Here is a 13,826-nt window from a genome sequence, read left to right as displayed (position 1 = left end):
TTTGTATTTGAGACTTGTTGAGAACTCCAGTTCATTTATTTCAGACATTTACTTGTATTCCCGTATGTTAGATGACGAAATATTAATTTGATCTCTATTACTTCATCAGTTGATTCTTGTATAACCTTTTACTTGATTTGTACTACACATATTGTTGATTCCACTAGAGAGATAGAAATTGTGATGGTGAAACATATTATTGCACGGTGTGGTGCATGGCAGGTTTGACATTTCTGATTTCACCTCGGACTGCAGCCTTGTGTGAACCCAGGGGCGTCACACCGGGAGCCCTCTTCTTCTTGCCCTTGTGGTCCACCATGCCCAAGGTGTCGAGACATATGTGGTAATGGCCGAGTAACTCTCATAAAGTCTCAACCATTAAGGGAAATCGACCCGAAAGATAGTCGATCTAGTCTTGACCCGGCACGTACTCCTCGTAGGGGAAGCTCCCCAACGGCAACCCCGACACATCATACATCTCGTGGAGGGTTATACCAAGCTCACCGTTGAGGGTAAAGAAGGTACCACTATCCGAGCAGTAAAGTTCCAAGATTGTGGAACTTTGGGGCATTGATCTTTAGGCCATGTTGGGTGGCTCGGATAGCTACGAATAGCTCAGAGCCCGCAAGGTCAGAGTTCTCCGTCAAGACGTACTCGGTGATCTTAGACCACCAAGTACCACTACCAGGCACAGAATGAATCCATCCCGGAGGCCTGAAGTCTTTCGGAGGGAATTTCCCCCCTGCCTGGAAGAATCGGTGGCGGAAAGTCTCTGCCACTGTAGTCGTCTCCCCCACAGGCCATTCATTATTCAGCAAGCCGGGACGCTAGGCGACCACGCGCTTACAAGAGCTGTCGACCCCGTACCCAGCAGACGACCCTGTGAAGACACCACAAACTACCCCATCTTGAGTAGTAGTGAGATCCCAGTTCATCGATCTCGGGACCACGAGTGACTGCAACTCGACTATCGAAAACCCCCTCGGCATACTGGGAAGGTAGTAATGAACCTCATCCACGACACGGAGCCATTTACTCTCTCCAAGTAGCAAAGCCGAAGGGTCAGCTGCGGCATCGCCAAACATGAGCTGGGGCTTTTTGAACTCCGCCCTGGCCACGTCTGTCAACGCTGCATTAGTAATCAACTCACATAGCGTAAGATGATGCCCATCAGCCACTCTCTTGCTGTCAACGCTGCATTAGTAATCAACTCACATAGCGTAAGATGATGCCCATCAGCCACTCTCTTGACCAACTCCTCCGGCTTATCAGCAGCAAAGACGAGTACTGGATCAAGAAGAGGGAATCGGGAGGGCGCCGCGTAGCTTGAGCCACCGGCAAGACCAATGGCAACACCCTTCGGGAGGGCTTCATCAGAAAAAGTGGCTGCAAAACAGGGTCAAAGGATGAGAATGAAAATGGCAATTAGAATCAGAAAACTTCTTAGTCTTCCAAGCAGGCGAATTTCTTCAAACAGATCTTGCCTGGCGAGACTTAGCCCGCCTGACAAAAGCGGAATCCGCTTGATAAAAGACAAGACTGTCTGAACTGGATTCGCCTAACAAGGCCGAATCCGCCTGAAAAGAGGGAAATTCACCCAAATCATAAAAAAAAGCCAAGAATAGCAAAATCCGTAAAAGAAGACGAGCAAACAGTGCTCATCTTCTCAATTTAGCGTCATTCATCGATACAAAATCGTTGGAGTTACCCGAATGCACTCCAGAGACGCCGACAGCCGCGCCAGTGGCAGCATCGCTAGAAGAACCGCACGCCGACAGCCGCGCCAGTGGCAGCATCGCTAGAAGAACCGCCCGGGCCCTTTCTCCTCGAAACACACTTCTTAGACTTTGGCGCCATATCGGAAAGTCGGGAAAGAAACCTGAGTTTTTCTCTTTAAAAAGTTTGAGCGAGCAGAAATTCTTGAGCACAGTAATCCCCAAAAGAAGGGGACGAAGCCTATTTAAAGGTGAAACGCTTGCGGTTGAGAGGCGAAGCCACGATCGAATTTGACGGCCAAGATCACTCCCGAGGGGCGAGGTGTGGGTAATTGAGGAACGTGGCCATGATTGAAATCAATAGCCCAGATCACTCTCAACAGTTTGTTTTTCGGTGGTTATAGAGAAACCGTCGAGATATGGGACATGTCAAGCGAATCGAAACCCGAAACCCGCACCGAAATTCACGGCCGGATCTAACGGCTAGGATCCAAAAGTACGGCCATGATCCGTCGTCGAGCGAGGAACACAGAAGCGACGCCACCTTGTCAAATCGTATTTAATGTGACCTGACGAATCCACGCGGCCTTAGCCGGAAAACACAAAGCACAAGGCTTTGCTGACGAACACGTGACTCGCCTTCCACTAATTTAAATTTCGCCTGAAGAAAAAAATTTTCCTGCGAACAGATGACGAGCTCGCACTTCAGATTGTCAAAGCTTGTCCGTAAAGTAATATTCGCCTGTGAAATGCTTATTTCGCCTCACCAGCATAAATGGGCTTCGCCCAAATAGGTCATTTGTTGGGCCTAGTTCGCCTCTGAAGGCGAATCTCGAGTGGTCCGACTCATCTAAGTTTCGAACCATCGATGGAACAGTCTCACTCACACAATCATGGATGCACCCTCCGGGCACACTCACGGGTAACGGTTGTTTAGTCAAAATCGTTATGATACAACCGAACTGCGACCTGACAGTTATGATTAACTCAAACCCACGCCTCAAACGGCTAGAGGTTAGAACAGAAATCTTAGCATTAAGCCTAAGAGAAACTACTCGACAACTCATTATACTGAGGGGAATAGGATGACTAGCCCGATTCAAACGGTGATCGGTAAAGGTAAATCAAACCCGTTGATAGCTGAGGGTTTGCTAAAAATCCTAAAGAAAGCCAAATTTGCCCTAACTCATTAGGAACTTCTTTATTCAAAGTGTTCCAGACCACACGCGAGTTGGTTTAGGTCTGAAAACTTTAAAGGGGGTCTTGTAGACGGTAAAAATTACCTTGGAAGACGAAGCACGAGATTTGCCTGCATATTCAACCTACCCGCACAGCTTAGAAATTAAGCTCACCCAAGGGCTTGGCTCGCTAGCACGAGCCAAGGCCACGCGATCACCAGATTCGCCTACATCGGGTGACCATAGACCCGCCTGCATGAAGCTCGCCTCGCCTGCACGAGTCAAGAGCTGAATTCGCCTATAAACGGCTGTTTTCGGGGAAAGTTGCTGTTTTCATTGCTTTTGAATCTGTTACAACTTCAAGCGTTACAACAAGAATCGATAAAAAGTCGGTCTTTTTATAAGACCTCCTCGTGCAACAAAACAAAGATTACAACTTTTCGAAAATAAACACGAGATACCGTTTTGGTGCGGTCTCGCTTGCGTGGGTCTTTGGTCTATGACGGGGACGTTAATATCCGTGGACCACCGGGGCAATCAGATCTGGTCCGGATAAATCGGACAGAGCTTCGTCGATCCGCGTGAGATCTAGAAACTTCTGATCCAGAAATATCAGACAGAGCTTCGTCGATCCGCGTGAGATCTAGAAGCTATAAGCGTCTATCTCGGCTAAAGCGAGTTATGAGCTCTTCTTAGTATTAACGCCAAGTGCTAATACTAAGGATCAGACGGGGAATGGGTGATGAAGACTGATGTAGACCTCTCCTCCTTGGTTGAAGCGCTCGACCACTCTTTGCTGCAGCAGGGCTTCGCCAAGGCTCTCCAAAAATCCAGATCTTTCCAAATGAGGTACAAGGGGGCTATTTATAGCTAGGGGGAGCCCCTAGGGTGCCTAGACACCCTAGGGTGTCTCTAGAAATCCGAGACACCCCTAGGGGTGTTTGGCCGAGACACCCCTGGGGTGTCTAGGCTTTTCCTAGACACCCCCGGGGTGTTTCGACTTCCCGGGACTCCGTTTGAGGTGTATTATTGTTTTCCCTGTAGATTCTTCGTCCGAACTCGGATTTGAGTGATTCCAATTGCGTTGGATGCTTGACGAAGAGTTCGATCCGCTCTGGTGGTTGGATTATCTGTAGAGTGATCGAGGCACGAAGGGCGTTGTCCTTTTTGTGAACAGTACCGGGCTTCCGATTGGCCCGGGTCTTCGTTGTTCCGAAATCCTATCCGCTCACGTGGCTCGTCGATTCACTTCAATCGTTCATCGACGTCGATTGGACTCCTGTAGATCGGAAAGTGACGTTCATCGTCATTCTTTAACACTGAACCGTTTGTGGAGACCTATAGGCAATTTTCGATGCCTACAGATACCCCCTCCAAAGTGTTCCGGACTCGTTTCTTTTATAGAAGAGGCTGGAATACTTTGGATGTGATTGGTCTAGCCTTCAGTCGGCACCAGGACCTGTAGTTAGCTTCAACTCTTGGCTCCTTCGATTTTCGGTCTATTCGATGCTTTGACGAATAGCCGAGGTTCTTCCGGCGCTGCGTTTATCGCTTGGCCGTCGTCGGAGTCTCGAGTCTACAGCTGATGAATTGAGTTTGGCTCGTGTCATTGAGTTGACCTTGAACTACCTCCGTCACATTGTGTTGACTTAGGGTTTCGGATCACCGTGTGTTGACTTTTTGTCGCAACGCGTTGACTGGCGTTGACCTAGGGTTACGCGTTGACCGGCGTCCACCCTAGGGTTTTGATTCGTCAAAGGTTGACTTTGCTCGCAACCCGTTGAGTGGGGTTGACCTAGGGTTACGCGTTGACCGGCGTCTACCTTAGGGTTTTGATTCGTCAAAGGTTGACTTTTGGAGTTCATCAATATTCAACGATTGGCGAAGAATTGGCGTGATTTGGGGTTCAGAAAACAATTTAGGGGTCCAAACAAGGTTCGGGGGTCAAAACAGACTCAAGACGCCCCGGGGGTTCGTCAAAGGTTGACTTTGCTCGCAACCCGTTGAGTGGGGTTGACCTAGGGTTACGCGTTGACCGGCGTCTACCTTAGGGTTTTGATTCGTCAAAGGTTGACTTTTGGAGTTCATCAATATTCAAGGTTGACCTAGGGTTACGCGTTAACCGGCGTCCACCCTAGGGTTTTAAGATCGTCGAAAGTTGAATTGTGGACTTCATCAATACTTTCAACGATTGGTGGAGAGTCGGCGCGGATTAGGGGTTCAAATAAACAGTTTAGGGGTCAAAACAAGGTTCGGGAGTCAAAACAGACTCAAGACGCCCCGGGGGTGTCCCGACAAAACCGGGACACCCTGGGGTGTCTCGGCTTTGCCGAGACACCCTTGGGGTGTCTCGGTTTGGCCGAGACACCCCATGGGGTGTCTTGGCTTTTTCCGTGGTCCCCCAGACTATTACAAGAGTGTACGATGGAATCATTAATGAAGAAAGCAACAAATTTCCCCGCGAACACTTCTAATTTCGGTTTTGGTGTTCTTCCTCTCCATCCTTCTATCCTCCATTGATTCATTCTCAAGGATTCCTCAACCCTTCAAGAGGAGCTCGGATTTTGGGTGTCTCCCATTGGCCGAACACTTGTTCCTCCCAGTAGGGTTTTCTCCTCCATCTTCAAGCTCAAAGAAAAACCCTTTTTATTTGGTAAGCTCTTCTTTACAATCCTCTTATTTTCTTGTAAATTTGATTTGGGTAAAATCCTCCCCTCAATCCTCTTATTTTGCTTTAAAGATTGCATCTTTATGCTTGGTAGATAGGAGTTTATGTATGAAAATATGCTCTTGGGGGTTTTGTGCAAAAGAGGTGAAATGGCCGAATTTTGGGGGGCTTATTTGCAAAAGTGGAACTGAAATTTTGGGTATTGGGTTTATGTCCACTTGATGAAGGGATGTGGGGGTGCTTTATGCAATAGGATCAAGGAGTTGTTTGAGGGGTTTATTTGCAAAACAGCCCCTAAACGTTTTGGAGGGGCTTATTTGCAAAAAGGGCTGTGAAATTGAGGCTGAAATCCAAGGGGTCTAAACCCCAAGCCCCTGATCAAATTTTGATAAATGCATGTGGAGACCAAATGCAAAATTTGTAGAGGGGCTTTTATGCAAGATTGGCTAAATTCTGCAAAAAGGGTTTATTTGCAAAATTTAACCAAAATTGTGGGGTACCGGGGTGTTATATGATCGAATGTGATGATCATGACCCGGGTTACGCGTGTCCTTGACCTGAATTTTGGCCTTGAACACGAAGGGTATTTTGGGTATTTCACCAAAATTCACCGCCAAAAAGGACAATCATTGTTTCGCATGCACGAAATTTGTAGGTTTAACTAGACTTCAATTATGAAATCCTATTTATGTATAGGATTTTAATTAAAGTTCTCAATTTCCCTTTTAAATTTCGTGTATTCATATTTTAGATTGTACCTGACTTGTTGCTTTTCGTTGCAGATTGGCAATGTCTCCGCGTCGATCTCGACCCCGTAGGAGTCGTTCTCATTCTCAGCATAGTGAGGAAGAGGTTCCCGCGACATCTTCCCCCGCGGCCTCATTCTTCGGGGGTGAGAATTTATGCCGATTTTTCTTTTTGCATCCCTGATTGACCTCTTTGCGGGTCATGAAGGAAGAACCGATACCTCTCTCGCGGAGGGTAAGGTTTCAGACTTGTTTTGCTTAGCCAATTCAAGTCTTCGGTATATTGGGGCGATTTTGTGTCGTCCTACGCCTTATAGGTCGGTGTATGTCACCACGTTATTCACGTGATGATGCATACCGTTCTTCCGGTGTAGGACGCTCAAAATCGTCTCTCCAATTATTCCGTGAATGAGTCTATCATTTTTCTTATGAATTTTCTGACTCCACCCTTGTGCGTTATTGCAGTGGAATTCCCCTCGGGTAGTCTTCCTCCTCACGCCAACACCGGTTGTAGTCGGGGGGTCTTCTCTTCGGCTTCCCTTAGACAGGCTGTTAGCCCACTTCCTCGATTCGATAGAGGTCGCTCAGATGAATCTTGTCGCTTAATACGGGAAGGAGGGCGCCACTGCTTGCGCCAGCTTATCACAGACGCCACCTTTACCGCTGATTCTACTTCCACTCAGGCTTTACAGAAGCCGAGCTTCTTGTTCGGGGATCATGTTGAGGACCCCGCTATATTGACTCTTGAAGAGGAGCACTGGCTGACTTTTGATGGTGGAGCTTGTTTGTACATCCCTTCGATTCCACGCCAATATTCCTTCAGTCACTTGAAGGGGCAGGCCGTGGACAGGCAGATGTCTTGGCCTCTTACTGAAGATGCTGAGCGGGTTCAGTGCGGATATGTCACTCACCACAAAACCCCCGGCTCCAACGGGTATCATGACGTTCGTGGTCTTCGACCCGGGATTATGGGTCTTGACACTGCACCCCCAGGCGAGGTGTCAGCAGCTGCCTCTACTGTGAGTAATCGTCTAGCTCTTTTGGGGAGACGGTTACCTCCACCAGAATACAGATGCTATGGCTGGGCTTCCTCACTAGCCAAAGGGTGGTGGGCTCGCATGACTGATTTCGTCTTGGCGCGCTGGGAGAGGGATCTGAAGAGCAGTGGGTTGTACGCGCCCATACGAGCTACTATGTACGGAATCCCAGTCAGCTGTCGCCATTTCTTGGCTTTGCTGGAGACCTACATGCCTGACAGCAACACTTTTCTGACCAGTGGTGGTGAGCTAGGGCTAGCTTTGCATGAGATGCATTATGTTTCGGGTCTTCCGATGGGAGATTGTCCGTATCAGGAGTATTTCCCCTCGAACCAACAGCTGGAGTGTATGAAGAAAGATACTCCCGACATGTATGACATAGGGTTTCGAATCGTCAAACGTTGACTCTGATTGCAACGCATTGACTGGCGTTGACCTAGGGTTACGCGTTGACCGGCGTTGACCCTTAGGGTTTTGAATCGTCGAACGTTGATTGGTGTGGATTTTCATCCTCGAACGTTGACTTTTGTTGCAATGCGTTGACTGGCGTTGACCTAGGGTTACGCGTTAACCGGCGTCTACCCTTAGGGTTTCGAATCGTCAAACGTTGATTGGTGTGGATTTTCATCCTCGAACGTTGACTCTTGTCGCAACGCGTTGACTGGCGTTGACCTAGGGTTACGCGTTGACCGGCGTTGACCCTTAGGGTTTCGTGTATCGAATGTTGATTGGTGTTGATTTTCATCAAAACATCCAATAATCGACGAAAACGGGCGAATTCGGGTCTAAAACAGGCGTATAGGGACAAAACAGGACCTAAAACACCCGGGGGTGTCTCGCCCTTGGCCGAGACACCTTGGGGTGTCTCGGCCAAGGCCGAGACACCCTACACCCTAGGGTGTCTCGGTTTTGGGGCCGAGACACCCCCTCTCCCATCTCTTTTGTCTTTTTCTCCTTTTGCTTGTTTAGCTTTTCCTTGTTTTGTTTTCATTACCCCTTTTGTTTTTCCCCCTTCTTTTCAAATTTTCAAAGAGAACTCCCTCCTATTTAGCTCCCAAAAACCGAACTCCCCCCCCTTTTATTCGGTTTTGAAAGTTCTTCTTCTTCCCCAAGCTCCTTCCATTTGAAGAACATCATTCCTCAAGGCAAGGTTGGATTTTGGCGGGTACCCATTTGCCGAAATCTCCTTCTCTCTTAAACTTAGGTTTCAAATTCCATTTCCAAGCCCGAAGAAGCTTCTTTGATTTGGGTAAAATCCTCCCCTCAATCCTCTTATTTTGCTTTAAAGATTGCATCTTTATGCTTGGTAGATAGGAGTTTATGTATGAAAATATGCTCTTGGGGGTTTTGTGCAAGAGAGGTGAAATGGCCGAATTTTTGGGGGGCTTATTTGCAAAAGGGGACTGAAATTTCGTGGGGGTTTATTTGCAAAAGTGGAACTGAAATTTCGGGTATTGGGTTTATGTCCACTTGATGAAGGGATGTGGGGGTGCTTTATGCAATAGGATCAAGGAGTTACTTGAGGTGTTTATTTGCAAAACAGCCCCTAAATGTTTTTTTAGAGGGGTTTATCTGCAAAAGGGACACGACTTTGGGGCTGATATACGAGGGGTCTAAACCCCGAGCCCCTGATCAAATTTCGATAAATGCATGTGGAGACCAAGTGCGAAATTTGTAGAGGGGTTTTTTATGCAAGATTGGCTAAATTCTGCAAAAAGGGTTTATTTGCAAAATTTAACCAAAATTGTGGGGTACCGGGGTGTTATATGATCGAATGTGATGATCATGACCCGGGTTACGCGTGTCCTTGACCTGAATTTTGGCCTTGAACACGAAGGGTATTTTGGGTATTTCACCAAAATTCACCGCGAAAACGATCATTGTTTTGCGGGCACAAAATTGGTAGGTTTAATTAGACTTTAACTGTAAAATCCTATTTATTTATAGGATTTTAAGTCCAAGTGCTTAATTTCCCTGTTTAAATTTCGTGTATTCATATTGTACCTGACAGATTGCTTTTCACTGCAGACTTCCGATGTCTCCTCGTCACCATCGATCTTCCGGGAGTTATCCCCATTCGCAACACAGTGAGGAGGAGGTTCCCACGACGTCTTTTCCGGCAGACTTTTCCTTCAGGGGTGAGAATTCTCTATTTCTGTATCCCTGACTGATCCCTTAGCGGGTCATTAAGGAAGAACCGATACCTCTTTCGCGGAGGTTAAGGTTTCGGACTTGTTTTGCTTAGCCAATTCAAGTCTTCGGATATATTGGGGCGATTCTTGTGTTGTCTTACACCTTGTAGTTCGGTATATGTTGCCACGTTGTTCACGTGATGATGCATACCGTTCTTCCGGTGTAGGACACTCAAAATCGTCTCTCCAATTATTCCGTGAATGAGCTTATCATTCTACTTATGAGACGGATTTTCTGACTCCATCTTTTGTATTTTATTGCAGTTGAATTCCCCGCGGGTAGTCTTCCTGCTCATGCCAATGCCGGTTGTAGCCGGGAGGTTTTTTCCTCCACTTCCATTGGGCAAGTCATTAGCCCATTCCCACAGTTTGACTAGGATCGTTCTGACGATTCCTGCCGTTTAGTACGGGAAGGAGGGCGCCATTGCTTGCGCCAGCTTATCACAGACGCCACTTTTACCGCTGATTCTACTTCCACTCAGGCTTTACAGAAGCCGAGCTTCTTGTTCGGGGATCATGTCGAGGACCCCGCTATACTGACTCTTGGAGAGGAGCACTGGCTGACTCTTGATGGAGGAGCTCTTTTATACATTCCATCAATTCCCCGCCAATATTCTTTTACCCATTTGAGGAGACAGGCCGTGAGGCGACAGATGTCCTGGGATCTTACTAAGGATGCTGAGCGAGTCCCGTGTGGATATACCTCTCATTCTAAGACCCCTGGTTCTGGCGGGTATCACCATATTCGTGGTCTTTGCCCAGGGATCACGGGCCTTGATACTGCACCCCCAGGTGAGACGTCAGCAGCTGCCTCTACTGTGGGTAATCGTCTGGCTCTTCTGGGGAGGCGATTACCTCCACCAGAGCCCAGATGCTATGGCTGGGCTTCCTCACTAGCCAAAGGGTGGTGGGCTCGCATGACTGATTTCGTCTTAGCGCGCTGTGAGAGGGATCTGAAGAGCAGTGGGTTGTATGCGCCCATACGAGCCACTATGTACGGAATCCCAGTCAGCTGTCGCCATTTCTTGGCGTTGCTGGAGACCTACATGCCTGACAGCAACACCTTCCTGATCAGGTCTTAGCGCGCTGGGAGAGGGATCTGAAGAGCAGTGGGTTATATGCACCCATACGAGCTACTATGTACGGAATCCCAGTCAGCTGTCGCCATTTCTTGGCGTTGCTGGAGACCTACATGCCTGACAGCAACACCTTCCTGATCAGCGGTGGTGAGTTAGGGTTGGCCTTGCACGAGATGCATCATGTTTCTGGTCTTCCGATGGGGGATTGCCCGTATCAGGAGTATTTTCCCTCGAACCAGCAGTTGGAGTGCATGAAGAAAGATACTCCCGACATGTACAACACTCTCTGGGATCTTACTTGCCACTACTATACTTCCTTGATTCAGACTTCTCCTCAAGCGAGAAGGAAGAGGCAGGTCAGCTTGAAGCAGTTTGCCAACTACTTGTTCCAGAACTTGGAGGGTGATTCCAGTGCGTCCATTCGTGAATTAGACGTGTTGACCCCTTCCGCCGTTAATGAGTTGTTGGAGAAGGCTGAGGCTCGTTCCTACACCATCGGCAGTGCTGAGGGAGCTTTTCCCGCGGGGACCAAGTTTCGCTCTTTTCTCCGCCGCGCACAGAAGTCCATAGGGCCCCGGACTCTATTAGCAGGCTACCTTGCCCTTTGGTTGAAGAAGTGTGTTGTCCCACACCAGCCTTCAGATGCTCTACCCATCGAGGTGCTCTTCCCTGCAGTTCAGCTAGCTTACGGGAGAGAGCTTTCCCTGCTCCCAGCAATGGTTGCTAGCATCCATTGCGGGCTCAGGGGCCCGCACCAGCCTTCAGACGCTCTGCCCATCGAGGTGCTCTTCCCTGCAGTTCAGCTGGCTTATGGGAGAGAGCTTTCCCTGCTCCCAGCAATGGTTGCTAGCATCCATTGCGGGCTCAGGGGTCTGGTCAGCAGTTTCACACATATGGGTTCTGAACCATCAGCTGAGCTGGTTTGTCCGAAGGTTGAGCTCCCTTACGCATATTTGATGGCGTGGCTCGTTCTTCACCGTCCCGACTTGATGTCGGCGCCTAGCGTTGTTGACATCCATGTCCCTTTCATGCAATTGTTGGAGCAAAGTAGATGGCTCGGGAACAAATTCAGCGATGTTCAACGAGAGCTTCGAGTCCGCAAGAGCTGGGAGTTCTTTAAGTGTTTCCCTCACTTTTCAGGTCGCTATGGCGACGTGCTGATTGATGAGGAGAAACCTAGAAGTGATCGGACCATTCTCGACGCTGGTTGTTTCCGGTGGCTAGTGAACATCCGCGTTGGGTATCTTGTCCTCCGGGTGAAGAACCAATGCCACATAGAGCCTTATCTCCCTTGCCGCTTTGCTCGCCAGTTCGGCTATGACCAACTGTATGTCGGGAACCCGAGCCGTAGCCTGCGGGTTGAGGGAGGCTTGATTGATGGCGTACGAGCGTGGCTATGGACAATGGTGGGCTGCACTGGAGCCCATTTTGCTCTCCCTTCATATCGTCGTAAGCCACTGATCACTTTCCTCAGCTGCAAGTGGTTCCTTTCTGCCTATGAGTCCATCAGCGTTAAGAGTCTCTCAGAATTACAGTCCGAGTACGCGGTCCGGGCTGCTATGATGGCTGGTCGCAGGGCTGAGCTTGCTCAGAAGCGGAGAAAAGGGCACACCAAATCTCTTCTCACAGACGAGGAAGAGCTCCTCCCTACGGGTGACGATGACGGGACCTCCGAGGAAGAATATGTGGATGCAGATACCGACAGAGGGGATCTCGATACTGGTTTGTCCTGCCTCTTTGATTTTCCTTTTTCATTAATGACAGCTCTTGTTCATTGAATGAAATGGCTATTGTCACTTTAGGTAGGACGATCGATGATCATGAGCCACCATCTCCTACACACGTTGAAACGTGTGATAGGCCTGCGCATGCTCGACCAGTTGGTCTTCGGAGGGTTGGTGCCCCGAAGAGGAAGAAGACCGCCCATAAGCCTCACGACGGTCAGCGTCCCTATGGAGCGGACTTAGGAAGCACCGCCGATGGAGGGGAAGGTAACATTTAATTGCTCTTGCTTCAAGGTTGTTCACCTTTTGGGATTTGTAACCATGTTTTACGCTCCAGGGTTCTTCGAAGAAGGCGAACTCCCACCGAGTCCGGCATCTCCTGGCGTTGATAACATGGATTGCTTTATGCAACAGATGTGCGACGCCCTTCACGACGGGTCTTTGGGTATCGATCTAAACATCGATCTTGAGCAGATGAATAATGTTGAGCCCACAGTCCCTTATTCAGGTACATCTACATCCAATGTCATTTTCCTCAATCATGGGGAAGGAAGATCTCCCGTTTTTGCAGAAAGTATTTTCTCGAGCTTTCCTCATCTTTCAACATTCAGGTTACCCTGCAGATGTTGCGATGGAAAGGCCAAGTTTCTCGAGGCCCGATGCCGGCTTATTAGCTGACATTATGGCTGAGCAGACTTCCAGAGGAACCGAGAGACCATTCTTTAGGAATGATTCATCCACCGGTATATATCTGATTCTCTTCATCTTGCCCGATCTTTTATCTGACTAATGAATGATTAATTATTGCAGCGTCAACCATCGGAGTTAGCCCGATATCGATCCCTGGCATATCCAGTTTGCCTCGGAGTGACGGGCTCGCAGGTATGCATACGATTTAGGGATATCGTACTTTTCTATGTTCATCTGACTTTCGACTAATATATGAGTGCAATCATAGGACCAGCCACTGGGACTGATTCTCGTATGACTCCTGGCATTCCTCAGATGCCTACGGATGATGGATCTACAGGTATGCAGATGACTTCATTATCCCAATCCTCCTTACTCGTCTAAATTTTCATTTTGACTAATAAGAGTGCCATCATAGGACCAGCCGCTTGGGCCGATACTCTTATGACTCTTGGCATTCCGGCTGCATCTGAGGACGAGGGAATTGCAGGTATGCAAACGATCTTCTTGTCCCGATTCTCCTTATTTGTCCAAATTTCCATTTGACTAACATAGAAGTGTCACTGTAGGACCGGGCGTTGGGCCTGATACTACTACAGTTCCCGGGGCTGAAAGCCTTCCTAGCAATGGTGCCTCCCCGCCCTTGCCGAGTGGTGTGAACAATCCGCCTGCCAGGGCTGATATACCCTCTTCTGCTGCTGTCTCAGAGCCTGTCGGACCTCAACCCAAGGGGACATCCGCTGGCGTTGGTATGCTCAGAACTTGCCTTTTGACTTTCCTTATCGTATTCGATAATC

Source organism: Asparagus officinalis, chromosome 2 (assembly GCF_001876935.1).
Source record: "Asparagus officinalis chromosome 2, Aspof.V1, whole genome shotgun sequence".
Classification (NCBI taxonomy): Eukaryota; Viridiplantae; Streptophyta; class Magnoliopsida; order Asparagales; family Asparagaceae; genus Asparagus; species Asparagus officinalis.
Note: the sequence above shows the minus strand (reverse complement) of the source record.